Raw genomic sequence first — 17,803 nt, forward strand, 5'->3', positions numbered from 1 at the left:
TAAGCACCAATATTAGTATCTATTCAATATTGAACATCTTTCATACAAGATATACAACTCTGATTATAGAAAACATATCATTGAAGAATATATGTGAGTCTCCTAGTTTGTTCTAATCATCAACTTGCATGTAATATGCTGAAAATAACTTCATCTAGGTAAGGACTTGAACCATATAACTTACGCATTGTTTGATTTTGTGGTTGAGGATTAAATATATGCTAATGAATAATGATAAACACATAATGTATTTAAAATGATTCTGTTAAATGTGATAGTGTTTCATTTGCATCTGATAAAGCATCTTCATCATTCTCCTCTTCCTTAACATTATACTTTCTATTCTCAATTTTTTTGTCTGAGTTTCTCTTTTGCTATCACAATCTATTTTAACCGAATTGCCGCTGAAATAATTTGATTTGTTTGAGGAATTAGATTTATTTGAAACATATTGAAGAGATTGAAACATATAAAATTTCTCAGCACCAAGATGTATAAAACAACTAGACACATGAGAAGTGGAAGAACAACATCTAGAATAGTTGGTTTCAATAGTCCCACATCGGTGGTGCTTAAATACAATAGGATGATTTACCTATAAAAGACCCTTATATACCTGTGGGAAAAGTAATTGTTTGGACCAAATAATTCACTTCAGGCTGATTACTTAAGTGATTAAACGGTTCATTAGTAATGACTTTTGGTGCCTTAATCTTTGCGCGGACCCGGTACTTTAAAAGTTAATGTTTTTAACTTTTGATGTACCTGTTCTCTCAAAAATTAATGCACCGAAATAATTCAAGTCCTTATTTTTGTTGTACTTGTACTTACTTTCTCTTTATTTGCATGTATTATGAAAATTAATTAAATAAGTCAAAATTTAAAATTAAGTTTGTTAACTGAACTGTAGTACATATATAGTTCGACTTATTTGATTCACGAGTTAACTTGATTATTATATATATAATAATTAGTTTGTACTCTCAATTTTCATTTTTCTTTCTTAACAGTTGATGCTTTTCTTCTAGTCTCGAACTGTAACACCCATACTAGAAATTACCTAGGATATCTAGTATGCTCGTTAAACTTGGCATTGGATACATTAAAATTACAATAATAAAATTTCTTCCGAGTATATCATAGAACTACTTGTCTATACATTTAAAATAATACCACTGACGTGTACAACATACATGCAATGATAAGTAAACATAATTGTCCAGCTTCTTTCTCTACTTCATCACGAACTGCCCTGCTTGCGATCCACCTGTGTCTCTGAAATAAAATAAAAGGGATTGGGGTGAGACGGGATGTCTCAGTGAGTTCCACCTATCCTAGGCTGTAGGCAATCTCAGGGAACCTAGGATCGCCATCTGTCTCTAAACTCAACCATTTTTGGGTTTGTGCAATTTTTATCATGCATAACTGAGCGATCGGGGGATAACTAGGATCGTTGTCTAAAAGACTGATATAATCCTGATACTAATACTCAACTCATAATCATAATTATAATCATAATGTCTGTCATATTATGTTAGAAATGTTAGCGTTGAACAAACAATATTATCTGAGTTGATTTTACGGAATAAACCCAGGTGGAGTAACCCCGGAATTTATTCCACTCTGACCGGTATTAATTTCCAACTGGCGGGAACCCAACTGACGGGGATACCGGACTCCTCTTATTGTCATGGGGTCATCCTTACGGATAGTGCCCGTTCCAACTGGCGGGAACCTTTCGTATCCAACTGGCGGGAATAGCGAAAGCCATGACTTATAAATTATTTAATATTATAAACTGAACTGATTCTCTAATAACTGAGTTAATCCTCAACTCCACTACTGACGGGGAGCTAGAGAGGAATAACTTATCTTAACTGATTTTCTTATAATGATAATTTTCCTGAGTCTAATAATAAAGACGTAGTAATTTCGTCTTTATTCTGAAATTAACTCTGATACTAACCTATTCAGGTTCTAGGCATATCGTTGTCATATGCCATTCCTAAAAGGTTATAAGATTTCCCCATATCCTGATAAATTAAATTCGACTAATTAAGTTGAACTTCCATACTTAGAATTCTTTTCTTTCCAATGATTGGAAATCTACTCATGAATGATTTGTTTCAATGGCTAATTTACTCTAAACATTCTTTCACAGAAATAAATATACACTATGGTAGTATATGATTAGAGGATATTCATAATACAATTTCGGCTACATATTCGATAAAAATGAGAATTTAGAGTCTTAGTCAAACCAAATCATCATATCACTTTAAAAGTATAATTTATATTAGCTAAGGGTCGAAATAAAGTAATAAAATTCAACAATTCTCACTTTCCGGAATGTTAGCCGAAATTGCATATTTATTCATACTCACGTAAAACTTATCATAATAATTTTCCTCTAATTCCTACATTACCATAAGCATATTTATCAACATAAAAACTATTTTAGAGTTCACTAGCAAGGGTGTGAACCTTAATCATAATGTCACTAAATTATGTTCTAATGTACCGATCATGTTCTATTAATCTAAAGTCATAATTTTAACTACCCAAAGGGAAGTTTCTAACTAAAAGGAACTCACCTTATCTTATTCCAAACTCTGGAACAATTATAAGCATCAATTGAGCATCTTCGCCACTGCCTCTATTCAGTCATCCGAATAGCAGTCCAAAACTGCAACCGCTTAATTCATCACCAACTTGAATCTCAGTTCAGCACAAAATCCTACTTCTGCCCTCAACTTCAAAATTATCTACAGACTTCAATACTGGACCAAAATCAGTGAAACGGGTGCCAAAACGTCCGAAATTTCGTTAGCTAACCATAGCAACAACAACCACTTGATTCGGAGTTACAGGGAAAGAGTTCTTACCATTTTAGTGGAGTCCTGTTCCAAACCCGTAACAGTTTTTCCAGCAGAAATTCACAACTTCAAACGCACTTTCTGAGTTCGTTCCTAATCCGAAACATACAAAATTTATATCCAAACTGAAGGGAATTAAGCGTAGAATCCAAAAATCCAATAGTTACTCAATTATGGATTACACAACAGCATATATGAGCCAATGAAGATCATGCGAATATTCGTCTCAAAATCATGAATTTCAATTATAACTACTTATAGCAACAAACACAACTCAAAATACATCAATAACAACTTATCAAGGTTGTTAAATCACTTTTCCATAATAATTCTCTTAAGTTCCATGCTTCTACTTTCAATCCATTTCTCCAAAAATTCAACTTACTAGTAAACTCACCATGAATGTCATTCATAAGCTCCTTATGCATCAAACAACTCACCACCACCACCACCACAACATATATTGCATTCCTAGACATTGAATTAAACAATTTTAACAAAAGTAGCATTAGAGGTGAGGTGGATAGATTGATTTTCATGGAAAAGGAAGAGAAGAAAGAGCTTGACACTTACTTAATGTTCATTCCATCATGGGTACTCCAAAAGCTAGCTTATTTGATGATTTCCATGAGATTGGGGCCAAAATGAAGATTATGAATGGTAATGGGAGAAGGGGCTGTTTTTGCTTCAAGGAGAGGGAAGGATGAATTTTTCTTGCTAAACACTTGTAATAGCACCACAAGAAACCTATTTGTTGCTTAATTTTGATGATTTCATAAAGAAATGAAAAATTTCTGATAGAGAGGGTTGAAGAAGATGATGGCCGATGGGTTTTAGAGAGAGAAGGGGAAGAAATTATGGAAATGTTTTAGAGAGAGAAATGGATGGAATTGTGTGGAAAATTTTAGAATTTTCCTAATAAACAATCTCTTGGTTGGCAAATACCCATTTTGCCCTTGCTTAAAATCTCATAGATAATTTGAAAAATAGCTGACACAGATAAATGACAAATGACAGTGTTGTTAAGCGGGATATTACACTCTACCCCCCTTAAGAAAATTTCGTCCTCGAAATTTAGATTTTACCTGATAATAAGTACAAATAATTCCTCGATACTTTCGATCTTAGACTTCCACATACGTCTGTTACCAACTGATTCTCTTTATTCGACTAAATTATCGGTTCCCTTGTTACATAAAGTCTTCCGACTACCTAGCCATAGATACAACTGACTTGAATTAATATGTTAAACCGATTTCAGGACATGTTTTCCAATTTCATATGTCGAAAAGATTCGATAATAACCTTCTTATCTGCAATTTGTGGAATACATGATACACATTCCGAACATAATGGATTGTAAAGCTAACCGATGTATCTGATATCTTTCGAGTAAATTCCTTGTTCCACATACTCTTTATAAATTGTCTTAGGTTACTCCTACTTGTTTACCTTTACTGAATTCTTGAAAAATCTCATACGTTTACTAAAGTAACACGTCTATCGACTTCGTCAACTTTTATCTTGTCTTGGACGGATATGACCTTTGGGTGATCTTTCATGCTATGTCTGGTCCCAATAAAATTTTATTTCTGAACTATGCCCCAAATAACGAGGTCTTATAATGATAATCATATCATACTCTGTATAAGATCGTCCCTACTCTGAGCAATATCTGACGTCAAGTTTATTTCATCAAAAGTAAGAATTGTTCCAACTTCCTCCGTTAATTAATACATAAATAGGTAAATGTTACTTCTGATGTCTGTTATGTTTTATATGAATAAACTCAACATTGTGCTACCTCTAACATCTGTTGGAAGTACTAACTGACGAGTACAATCCATAAATCAGATTTAAATACATAGTGTACTAACTGGCGAGTACATTAAATATATAAATCTTATATGAGAATGGTGCACTGACTGGCGAGTACACAATACACGAGGTAGTACAACTGATAGCTTAATACATAACATATATTTGTAGTCATTCAACTTTGCTTCTTCTATATCAGAATTTAAATCAATCACGATACACCTTGATCATATTAGGATGAGTAAAAAGTATCATCATAGATCTTCTCTTGAACTTATATGTTCAAAATATACATTTCATTCTTGAACAATATTGTTATAGCTGTTACTCTAGGGAATGTCTTATCATCTTTTTCTTAATTCCATACTCATAACCTGAACATGCGTAGTCCCATACCGTAGCTCACATAATTTTTCTAACTTGTGTGATATCAATCTTTTCTTTATCTCAAAAAAATATGGAGTTTAGATTTCTGAACTTCACGACTAAAATTGCATTCAAGCATTTGCATTCATATTCTGAGTAGTATCTGTTCCCTCAGATACATGTTAATATACCTGATATTCCATGATAGTATTTCAAACCAAAATAAAAATAAAATCTTCAAGATACAACATTTATATCTTTGCCTCATACATGACTCCTTTTAACTAATCTGATACTTCTAAGTCATTCTTCAAAATCACGGCGTCGATTAACCGGGTTACATACTATAGGTGATTCCAATTTCTTATATTTAATAAGGTAGGAACACCTTCATCCTACTCTTACTACTTGAAATTTTCATATCTGTGAATTATGCGGTTTGGAAAATTGTTTAATTCGTCTCTTAAGATTTCCCATGAATATCTCATTCAAAGTCTTAAACTTTTGCACATTATGTTACTTCTTGCTGATTAATATCTCGTTGCGCTACTCTGATATATTAGTTCACTTCGCTTAGGCGTACTGCTCCAACCATACTGTAAATTTCTCCATCTCATTACTACATGTTATGAACATGGGGCTAACTTTACACTTCTTGCTATTTCGAGCACCGACTTGTAATCACTGACGAGTCATTTTCAAATACTGCAATTTTTCTTTAAACATGCACTACATACTTGTTTTCGCAAAGTGTTCCTTGAATGATTCTCACATTCACATTATTTATGAACTAAAACATACTTGAATATTCGAGGCTTATTTCCATTTAGTTTGTTCTTGTCTGTATTGACAGATACACTTACGATCTCCTCTGTAATAACTTCGACTCCCAAAATTCGATTTAGTTAACAAAATCATTCTTTTGGTTTTCAAGACATTTGCATCAGAAAAATCATCAGATAAAAATGTTTAATTCCTCAATACTTTACTTCATTCTTAACTCTTTTACACTAGCGACAATTTTTTCCTGTAGCAGAACCTTAAAATAATTTTCAAATTCAAAAATCTTGATTTAATCTTTAACACATCAACCTATTGTATTCATGCGTTAATACATTCTTGTCCTCGACATTCCGTTGAAAGAGCTTGACATCATTCGTCCATTAGTTCACCGAACTTCCGCAATTTATTATTATTAAATATTTATTTTCCGTTTAGATCGAAAATTTACATTTGTCTTTGACCATTACCGGGATCTCTTTCCACTTACTGTTATACTTGTATTTCTTAGTTCGAAGAACAACTTAATATCATTATAAATGCAAGAGGTCTTATTCAATTTCCTTAGCGTACAATCCTTATTAGTTTAACTTTTCTGCAATTCCTTGCTAAAAAATGCATCCAATTCGTGCTCTAATCCGTAAGGATCTTCCCACTACTATTTATTCATCTTTCTTGACTCTTATGCGGTATAGCATCTTCACTTTCTAATTCATAAATCTAGCACTTTAGATTCGGGAGGTTTGACTAATCCGACATAGTTTATCTAACTTACGTCGTCCATTCATTGCTCACATCGGGGGTTTCCTTGTCTGCTCCAAAATAATTTACTTATTCCTTAATTAGTTCACCTAATAGTTCAAGCATCAAAATCCAGCTCGTTTCGGCATTCAAGTCTTTCACTTCTTACATACTCTACACCCACCGAGAGTTTATGAATTCCATTGTTCATCAGATAATTTTCTCATATCAAGTTCATCTTCTGATCCCGCAGTTCTAGTTACGCCTTTAGAAATACTCATTTCTTCTATACCTTACTTATGCCTCTTATATTGCGGCTCCTGTCAAAGTTGCAATTATCCCTTAGTCACCCTGAATATCTTACTTCAAAGGTATCCACATAAAAAGTGTCGTTCAACAATACATAGTACTCCGTCTTAATCTTAACATTTCCCTTATGTGCTTGAAGAATCTTCAGCTTCACAGTTTATCAGCCACCATCAGGCTTCGAATACTTCCTTAGCAAAATTCCCTATAAACCTGACACCCTGACTTTCCTTCTTCTTATGCTTCATTCCTCCTAGGTCCTATTCAGCTCTCAGACATTCGTTCTAACTGTCATATACTAGATTGAGTTGATCAGGCTCAGGTAGATATGACATTTAGAATAAACATCCAGAACCCAATGGTCCCACTGCATTTTATTGAATTCTAATGACCCAAGGCACGATTTGAATCGACCTGCTCTGATACCAAATTGTAACACCCATACTAGAAATTACCTAGGATATCTAGTATGCTCGTTAAACTTGGCATTGGATACATTAAAATTACAATAATAAAATTTCTTCCGAGTATATCATAGAACTACTTGTCTATACATTTAAAATAATACCACTGACGTGTACAACATACATGCAATGATAAGTAAACATAATTGTCCAGCTTCTTTCTCTACTTCATCACGAACTGCCCTGCTTGCGATCCACCTGTGTCTCTGAAATAAAATAAAAGGGATTGGGGTGAGACGGGATGTCTCAGTGAGTTCCACCTATCCTAGGCTGTAGGCAATCTCAGGGAACCTAGGATCGCCATCTGTCTCTAAACTCAACCATTTTTGGGTTTGTGCAATTTTTATCATGCATAACTGAGCGATCGGGGGATAACTAGGATCGTTGTCTAAAAGACTGATATAATCCTGATACTAATACTCAACTCATAATCATAATTATAATCATAATGTCTGTCATATTATGTTAGAAATGTTAGCGTTGAACAAACAATATTATCTGAGTTGATTTTACGGAATAAACCCAGGTGGAGTAACCCCGGAATTTATTCCACTCTGACCGGTATTAATTTCCAACTGGCGGGAACCCAACTGACGGGGATACCGGACTCCTCTTATTGTCATGGGGTCATCCTTACGGATAGTGCCCGTTCCAACTGGCGGGAACCTTTCGTATCCAACTGGCGGGAATAGCGAAAGCCATGACTTATAAATTATTTAATATTATAAACTGAACTGATTCTCTAATAACTGAGTTAATCCTCAACTCCACTACTGACGGGGAGCTAGAGAGGAATAACTTATCTTAACTGATTTTCTTATAATGATAATTTTCCTGAGTCTAATAATAAAGACGTAGTAATTTCGTCTTTATTCTGAAATTAACTCTGATACTAACCTATTCAGGTTCTAGGCATATCGTTGTCATATGCCATTCCTAAAAGGTTATAAGATTTCCCCATATCCTGATAAATTAAATTCGACTAATTAAGTTGAACTTCCATACTTAGAATTCTTTTCTTTCCAATGATTGGAAATCTACTCATGAATGATTTGTTTCAATGGCTAATTTACTCTAAACATTCTTTCACACAAATAAATATACACTATGGTAGTATATGATTAGAGGATATTCATAATACAATTTCGGCTACATATTCGATAAAAATGAGAATTTAGAGTCTTAGTCAAACCAAATCATCATATCACTTTAAAAGTATAATTTATATTAGCTAAGGGTCGAAATAAAGTAATAAAATTCAACAATTCTCACTTTCCGGAATGTTAGCCGAAATTGCATATTTATTCATACTCACGTAAAACTTATCATAATAATTTTCCTCTAATTCCTACATTACCATAAGCATATTTATCAACATAAAAACTATTTTAGAGTTCACTAGCAAGGGTGTGAACCTTAATCATAATGTCACTAAATTATGTTCTAATGTACCGATCATGTTCTATTAATCTAAAGTCATAATTTTAACTACCCAAAGGGAAGTTTCTAACTAAAAGGAACTCACCTTATCTTATTCCAAACTCTGGAACAATTATAAGCATCAATTGAGCATCTTCGCCACTGCCTCTATTCAGTCATCCGAATAGCAGTCCAAAACTGCAACCGCTTAATTCATCACCAACTTGAATCTCAGTTCAGCACAAAATCCTACTTCTGCCCTCAACTTCAAAATTATCTACAGACTTCAATACTGGACCAAAATCAGTGAAACGGGTGCCAAAACGTCCGAAATTTCGTTAGCTAACCATAGCAACAACAACCACTTGATTCGGAGTTACAGGGAAAGAGTTCTTACCATTTTAGTGGAGTCCTGTTCCAAACCCGTAACAGTTTTTCCAGCAGAAATTCACAACTTCAAACGCACTTTCTGAGTTCGTTCCTAATCCGAAACATACAAAATTTATATCCAAACTGAAGGGAATTAAGCGTAGAATCCAAAAATCCAATAGTTACTCAATTATGGATTACACAACAGCATATATGAGCCAATGAAGATCATGCGAATATTCGTCTCAAAATCATGAATTTCAATTATAACTACTTATAGCAACAAACACAACTCAAAATACATCAATAACAACTTATCAAGGTTGTTAAATCACTTTTCCATAATAATTCTCTTAAGTTCCATGCTTCTACTTTCAATCCATTTCTCCAAAAATTCAACTTACTAGTAAACTCACCATGAATGTCATTCATAAGCTCCTTATGCATCAAACAACTCACCACCACCACCACCACAACATATATTGCATTCCTAGACATTGAATTAAACAATTTTAACAAAAGTAGCATTAGAGGTGAGGTGGATAGATTGATTTTCATGGAAAAGGAAGAGAAGAAAGAGCTTGACACTTACTTAATGTTCATTCCATCATGGGTACTCCAAAAGCTAGCTTATTTGATGATTTCCATGAGATTGGGGCCAAAATGAAGATTATGAATGGTAATGGGAGAAGGGGCTGTTTTTGCTTCAAGGAGAGGGAAGGATGAATTTTTCTTGCTAAACACTTGTAATAGCACCACAAGAAACCTATTTGTTGCTTAATTTTGATGATTTCATAAAGAAATGAAAAATTTCTGATAGAGAGGGTTGAAGAAGATGATGGCCGATGGGTTTTAGAGAGAGAAGGGGAAGAAATTATGGAAATGTTTTAGAGAGAGAAATGGATGGAATTGTGTGGAAAATTTTAGAATTTTCCTAATAAACAATCTCTTGGTTGGCAAATACCCATTTTGCCCTTGCTTAAAATCTCATAGATAATTTGAAAAATAGCTGACACAGATAAATGACAAATGACAGTGTTGTTAAGCGGGATATTACACTCTACCCCCCTTAAGAAAATTTCGTCCTCGAAATTTAGATTTTACCTGATAATAAGTACAAATAATTCCTCGATACTTTCGATCTTAGACTTCCACATACGTCTGTTACCAACTGATTCTCTTTATTCGACTAAATTATCGGTTCCCTTGTTACATAAAGTCTTCCGACTACCTAGCCATAGATACAACTGACTTGAATTAATATGTTAAACCGATTTCAGGACATGTTTTCCAATTTCATATGTCGAAAAGATTCGATAATAACCTTCTTATCTGCAATTTGTGGAATACATGATACACATTCCGAACATAATGGATTGTAAAGCTAACCGATGTATCTGATATCTTTCGAGTAAATTCCTTGTTCCACATACTCTTTATAAATTGTCTTAGGTTACTCCTACTTGTTTACCTTTACTGAATTCTTGAAAAATCTCATACGTTTACTAAAGTAACACGTCTATCGACTTCGTCAACTTTTATCTTGTCTTGGACGGATATGACCTTTGGGTGATCTTTCATGCTATGTCTGGTCCCAATAAAATTTTATTTCTGAACTATGCCCCAAATAACGAGGTCTTATAATGATAATCATATCATACTCTGTATAAGATCGTCCCTACTCTGAGCAATATCTGACGTCAAGTTTATTTCATCAAAAGTAAGAATTGTTCCAACTTCCTCCGTTAATTAATACATAAATAGGTAAATGTTACTTCTGATGTCTGTTATGTTTTATATGAATAAACTCAACATTGTGCTACCTCTAACATCTGTTGGAAGTACTAACTGACGAGTACAATCCATAAATCAGATTTAAATACATAGTGTACTAACTGGCGAGTACATTAAATATATAAATCTTATATGAGAATGGTGCACTGACTGGCGAGTACACAATACACGAGGTAGTACAACTGATAGCTTAATACATAACATATATTTGTAGTCATTCAACTTTGCTTCTTCTATATCAGAATTTAAATCAATCACGATACACCTTGATCATATTAGGATGAGTAAAAAGTATCATCATAGATCTTCTCTTGAACTTATATGTTCAAAATATACATTTCATTCTTGAACAATATTGTTATAGCTGTTACTCTAGGGAATGTCTTATCATCTTTTTCTTAATTCCATACTCATAACCTGAACATGCGTAGTCCCATACCGTAGCTCACATAATTTTTCTAACTTGTGTGATATCAATCTTTTCTTTATCTCAAAAAAATATGGAGTTTAGATTTCTGAACTTCACGACTAAAATTGCATTCAAGCATTTGCATTCATATTCTGAGTAGTATCTGTTCCCTCAGATACATGTTAATATACCTGATATTCCATGATAGTATTTCAAACCAAAATAAAAATAAAATCTTCAAGATACAACATTTATATCTTTGCCTCATACATGACTCCTTTTAACTAATCTGATACTTCTAAGTCATTCTTCAAAATCACGGCGTCGATTAACCGGGTTACATACTATAGGTGATTCCAATTTCTTATATTTAATAAGGTAGGAACACCTTCATCCTACTCTTACTACTTGAAATTTTCATATCTGTGAATTATGCGGTTTGGAAAATTGTTTAATTCGTCTCTTAAGATTTCCCATGAATATCTCATTCAAAGTCTTAAACTTTTGCACATTATGTTACTTCTTGCTGATTAATATCTCGTTGCGCTACTCTGATATATTAGTTCACTTCGCTTAGGCGTACTGCTCCAACCATACTGTAAATTTCTCCATCTCATTACTACATGTTATGAACATGGGGCTAACTTTACACTTCTTGCTATTTCGAGCACCGACTTGTAATCACTGACGAGTCATTTTCAAATACTGCAATTTTTCTTTAAACATGCACTACATACTTGTTTTCGCAAAGTGTTCCTTGAATGATTCTCACATTCACATTATTTATGAACTAAAACATACTTGAATATTCGAGGCTTATTTCCATTTAGTTTGTTCTTGTCTGTATTGACAGATACACTTACGATCTCCTCTGTAATAACTTCGACTCCCAAAATTCGATTTAGTTAACAAAATCATTCTTTTGGTTTTCAAGACATTTGCATCAGAAAAATCATCAGATAAAAATGTTTAATTCCTCAATACTTTACTTCATTCTTAACTCTTTTACACTAGCGACAATTTTTTCCTGTAGCAGAACCTTAAAATAATTTTCAAATTCAAAAATCTTGATTTAATCTTTAACACATCAACCTATTGTATTCATGCGTTAATACATTCTTGTCCTCGACATTCCGTTGAAAGAGCTTGACATCATTCGTCCATTAGTTCACCGAACTTCCGCAATTTATTATTATTAAATATTTATTTTCCGTTTAGATCGAAAATTTACATTTGTCTTTGACCATTACCGGGATCTCTTTCCACTTACTGTTATACTTGTATTTCTTAGTTCGAAGAACAACTTAATATCATTATAAATGCAAGAGGTCTTATTCAATTTCCTTAGCGTACAATCCTTATTAGTTTAACTTTTCTGCAATTCCTTGCTAAAAAATGCATCCAATTCGTGCTCTAATCCGTAAGGATCTTCCCACTACTATTTATTCATCTTTCTTGACTCTTATGCGGTATAGCATCTTCACTTTCTAATTCATAAATCTAGCACTTTAGATTCGGGAGGTTTGACTAATCCGACATAGTTTATCTAACTTACGTCGTCCATTCATTGCTCACATCGGGGGTTTCCTTGTCTGCTCCAAAATAATTTACTTATTCCTTAATTAGTTCACCTAATAGTTCAAGCATCAAAATCCAGCTCGTTTCGGCATTCAAGTCTTTCACTTCTTACATACTCTACACCCACCGAGAGTTTATGAATTCCATTGTTCATCAGATAATTTTCTCATATCAAGTTCATCTTCTGATCCCGCAGTTCTAGTTACGCCTTTAGAAATACTCATTTCTTCTATACCTTACTTATGCCTCTTATATTGCGGCTCCTGTCAAAGTTGCAATTATCCCTTAGTCACCCTGAATATCTTACTTCAAAGGTATCCACATAAAAAGTGTCGTTCAACAATACATAGTACTCCGTCTTAATCTTAACATTTCCCTTATGTGCTTGAAGAATCTTCAGCTTCACAGTTTATCAGCCACCATCAGGCTTCGAATACTTCCTTAGCAAAATTCCCTATAAACCTGACACCCTGACTTTCCTTCTTCTTATGCTTCATTCCTCCTAGGTCCTATTCAGCTCTCAGACATTCGTTCTAACTGTCATATACTAGATTGAGTTGATCAGGCTCAGGTAGATATGACATTTAGAATAAACATCCAGAACCCAATGGTCCCACTGCATTTTATTGAATTCTAATGACCCAAGGCACGATTTGAATCGACCTGCTCTGATACCAAATTGTAACACCCATACTAGAAATTACCTAGGATATCTAGTATGCTCGTTAAACTTGGCATTGGATACATTAAAATTACAATAATAAAATTTCTTCCGAGTATATCATAGAACTACTTGTCTATACATTTAAAATAATACCACTGACGTGTACAACATACATGCAATGATAAGTAAACATAATTGTCCAGCTTCTTTCTCTACTTCATCACGAACTGCCCTGCTTGCGATCCACCTGTGTCTCTGAAATAAAATAAAAGGGATTGGGGTGAGACGGGATGTCTCAGTGAGTTCCACCTATCCTAGGCTGTAGGCAATCTCAGGGAACCTAGGATCGCCATCTGTCTCTAAACTCAACCATTTTTGGGTTTGTGCAATTTTTATCATGCATAACTGAGCGATCGGGGGATAACTAGGATCGTTGTCTAAAAGACTGATATAATCCTGATACTAATACTCAACTCATAATCATAATTATAATCATAATGTCTGTCATATTATGTTAGAAATGTTAGCGTTGAACAAACAATATTATCTGAGTTGATTTTACGGAATAAACCCAGGTGGAGTAACCCCGGAATTTATTCCACTCTGACCGGTATTAATTTCCAACTGGCGGGAACCCAACTGACGGGGATACCGGACTCCTCTTATTGTCATGGGGTCATCCTTACGGATAGTGCCCGTTCCAACTGGCGGGAACCTTTCGTATCCAACTGGCGGGAATAGCGAAAGCCATGACTTATAAATTATTTAATATTATAAACTGAACTGATTCTCTAATAACTGAGTTAATCCTCAACTCCACTACTGACGGGGAGCTAGAGAGGAATAACTTATCTTAACTGATTTTCTTATAATGATAATTTTCCTGAGTCTAATAATAAAGACGTAGTAATTTCGTCTTTATTCTGAAATTAACTCTGATACTAACCTATTCAGGTTCTAGGCATATCGTTGTCATATGCCATTCCTAAAAGGTTATAAGATTTCCCCATATCCTGATAAATTAAATTCGACTAATTAAGTTGAACTTCCATACTTAGAATTCTTTTCTTTCCAATGATTGGAAATCTACTCATGAATGATTTGTTTCAATGGCTAATTTACTCTAAACATTCTTTCACACAAATAAATATACACTATGGTAGTATATGATTAGAGGATATTCATAATACAATTTCGGCTACATATTCGATAAAAATGAGAATTTAGAGTCTTAGTCAAACCAAATCATCATATCACTTTAAAAGTATAATTTATATTAGCTAAGGGTCGAAATAAAGTAATAAAATTCAACAATTCTCACTTTCCGGAATGTTAGCCGAAATTGCATATTTATTCATACTCACGTAAAACTTATCATAATAATTTTCCTCTAATTCCTACATTACCATAAGCATATTTATCAACATAAAAACTATTTTAGAGTTCACTAGCAAGGGTGTGAACCTTAATCATAATGTCACTAAATTATGTTCTAATGTACCGATCATGTTCTATTAATCTAAAGTCATAATTTTAACTACCCAAAGGGAAGTTTCTAACTAAAAGGAACTCACCTTATCTTATTCCAAACTCTGGAACAATTATAAGCATCAATTGAGCATCTTCGCCACTGCCTCTATTCAGTCATCCGAATAGCAGTCCAAAACTGCAACCGCTTAATTCATCACCAACTTGAATCTCAGTTCAGCACAAAATCCTACTTCTGCCCTCAACTTCAAAATTATCTACAGACTTCAATACTGGACCAAAATCAGTGAAACGGGTGCCAAAACGTCCGAAATTTCGTTAGCTAACCATAGCAACAACAACCACTTGATTCGGAGTTACAGGGAAAGAGTTCTTACCATTTTAGTGGAGTCCTGTTCCAAACCCGTAACAGTTTTTCCAGCAGAAATTCACAACTTCAAACGCACTTTCTGAGTTCGTTCCTAATCCGAAACATACAAAATTTATATCCAAACTGAAGGGAATTAAGCGTAGAATCCAAAAATCCAATAGTTACTCAATTATGGATTACACAACAGCATATATGAGCCAATGAAGATCATGCGAATATTCGTCTCAAAATCATGAATTTCAATTATAACTACTTATAGCAACAAACACAACTCAAAATACATCAATAACAACTTATCAAGGTTGTTAAATCACTTTTCCATAATAATTCTCTTAAGTTCCATGCTTCTACTTTCAATCCATTTCTCCAAAAATTCAACTTACTAGTAAACTCACCATGAATGTCATTCATAAGCTCCTTATGCATCAAACAACTCACCACCACCACCACCACAACATATATTGCATTCCTAGACATTGAATTAAACAATTTTAACAAAAGTAGCATTAGAGGTGAGGTGGATAGATTGATTTTCATGGAAAAGGAAGAGAAGAAAGAGCTTGACACTTACTTAATGTTCATTCCATCATGGGTACTCCAAAAGCTAGCTTATTTGATGATTTCCATGAGATTGGGGCCAAAATGAAGATTATGAATGGTAATGGGAGAAGGGGCTGTTTTTGCTTCAAGGAGAGGGAAGGATGAATTTTTCTTGCTAAACACTTGTAATAGCACCACAAGAAACCTATTTGTTGCTTAATTTTGATGATTTCATAAAGAAATGAAAAATTTCTGATAGAGAGGGTTGAAGAAGATGATGGCCGATGGGTTTTAGAGAGAGAAGGGGAAGAAATTATGGAAATGTTTTAGAGAGAGAAATGGATGGAATTGTGTGGAAAATTTTAGAATTTTCCTAATAAACAATCTCTTGGTTGGCAAATACCCATTTTGCCCTTGCTTAAAATCTCATAGATAATTTGAAAAATAGCTGACACAGATAAATGACAAATGACAGTGTTGTTAAGCGGGATATTACACGAACTCACAGAAACCTTCAGTCCACATTGTACTATTGTTGCACCACTTATCAGATATGTCATCTTACCTTCACCTCTTCCCTGTTTAGTATTCTTATTTTTCTCTTTGGTCATATTTATTTTCTTGTTTTTAATTGCTATACAAGAAAAACAATCTTGAGTATGTTTAGTGTTATAGACACATGCACACTTGAGTATGAGGTTCAAGAAACATTGATTTGGAATTGCATTAGTTGTTCTCGTATGGCCATGTCTTCATTTTGATTCAAAACTGTGCACCATTTCATTTTATGCGCTTCATCGGAATTCAAGAAAATAATATTAACTGGTTTTATTTGGTCTTTTTTCTTAATCAGTATGATAATGATTGATCAAAATTTGTTCCTTAAGCCTATTAAATATCTTGTATTTCAGGTTTGTCCGTTGAGCATGAAAACTCAAATTAGATTAAGAGATCTCTAACCATCTTTGTGAAATAACGAAAGATATACATGTAAAGTGTGATTTTAGGACTATAGAAGAATGTTTGATCTACCAACTTTTTCTTGATTGTGCTACGTGTTCTTAACCTTTACCTCTATTATACACCAAATGTGTGATTTTAGTACTAAAATGCTTAATTAGTGTTAGTATAAATGATTTTTTGAAACAAAATAGTAATAACCAAGTAGCTGTTACTTTATTTTCCTGGCTAAATTACACAATATTGAGATTATTGAGAGAGATCATAAGAAACTTTCAATGAGCATGAGGCTATAATTTTCAAAATGAAACACTTGATTGAATTAATTGACAGTGATCTTCTAGTCCATGCAAGTACCAACTTCCCATTTCTAATGCACACCTTGGACATTAAGGTTCGCCCATTTATTGATGCATTTGTAAACAAATTGTGGGAATTCACCACTGCAGTATAACTCCTTGATAAATTTATGCTGTAATTAAAAGAAATATCTAAAACAACCTATAAGAAATGTAGTGTATACCAGGATGGCCGGTCTACATGTTCTCAACCAACAGAAGTTGCTTCTGCTTCGTCTTCTCATGAGAATATGGACTGTGAAAGAAAGAAACTTTATCTCATTTTCAATATGGACACTTCTCAGAGAGGTGTTTTAGAAATGTGACAAACTAATCATCCGATTCTTACAAGATGCAAAGGTATAAGTTGAGACTATAAATGATGTGATAATTGTAGATGGATGTTGTAATATAATATACCACAGGTATAAAATCTTGTTACCTAAGGTAACAAAATTTCTAGGTGCTATCAACTATTTCTAGGTATACAATCCACACCATAAACTACAGAGTAATCATCAAA

General features: G+C 33.8%; 3 long non-coding RNA genes across 6 annotated transcripts; all 3 read right to left on the reverse strand.

Annotated features, from left to right (window-relative positions):
• Positions 1-1,075: 1,075 nt before the first annotated feature.
• LOC146916732 (uncharacterized) lies at positions 1,076-6,424 on the reverse strand. 4 transcript variants are annotated; one of them, XR_015015251.1, is made up of 5 exons: positions 3,450-6,424; positions 3,262-3,347; positions 2,886-2,969; positions 2,595-2,772; positions 1,076-1,275 (listed from the first exon to the last, which is right to left on the reverse strand). It is a non-coding gene; the product is annotated as an uncharacterized LOC146916732 (long non-coding RNA). The 4 variants fall into 4 exon arrangements; XR_015015250.1 differs by lacking the exon at positions 1,076-1,275 and having other exon boundaries at positions 2,636-2,772; positions 3,274-3,347; positions 3,450-5,522; XR_015015253.1 differs by lacking the exon at positions 1,076-1,275 and having other exon boundaries at positions 2,642-2,780; positions 2,886-3,001; positions 3,274-3,347; positions 3,450-3,588.
• Positions 6,425-7,348: 924 nt separating this feature from the next.
• On the reverse strand, positions 7,349-12,182 carry LOC146916733 (uncharacterized). Its single transcript, XR_015015248.1, has 5 exons — positions 9,732-12,182; positions 9,556-9,629; positions 9,168-9,251; positions 8,877-9,062; positions 7,349-7,557 (listed from the first exon to the last, which is right to left on the reverse strand). It is a non-coding gene; the product is annotated as an uncharacterized LOC146916733 (long non-coding RNA).
• A 1,448-nt stretch (positions 12,183-13,630) lies between these two features.
• LOC146916734 (uncharacterized) lies at positions 13,631-16,334 on the reverse strand. The gene is made up of 5 exons (XR_015015249.1): positions 16,014-16,334; positions 15,838-15,911; positions 15,450-15,533; positions 15,159-15,344; positions 13,631-13,839 (listed from the first exon to the last, which is right to left on the reverse strand). It is a non-coding gene; the product is annotated as an uncharacterized LOC146916734 (long non-coding RNA).
• Between the last annotated feature and the right edge of the window lie 1,469 nt (positions 16,335-17,803).

The sequence above is a fragment of the Medicago sativa genome, chromosome 6 (genome assembly GCF_051527215.1).
Source record: "Medicago sativa cultivar Bolivia chromosome 6, Bolivia_mono, whole genome shotgun sequence".
NCBI lineage: Eukaryota > Viridiplantae > Streptophyta > Magnoliopsida > Fabales > Fabaceae > Medicago > Medicago sativa.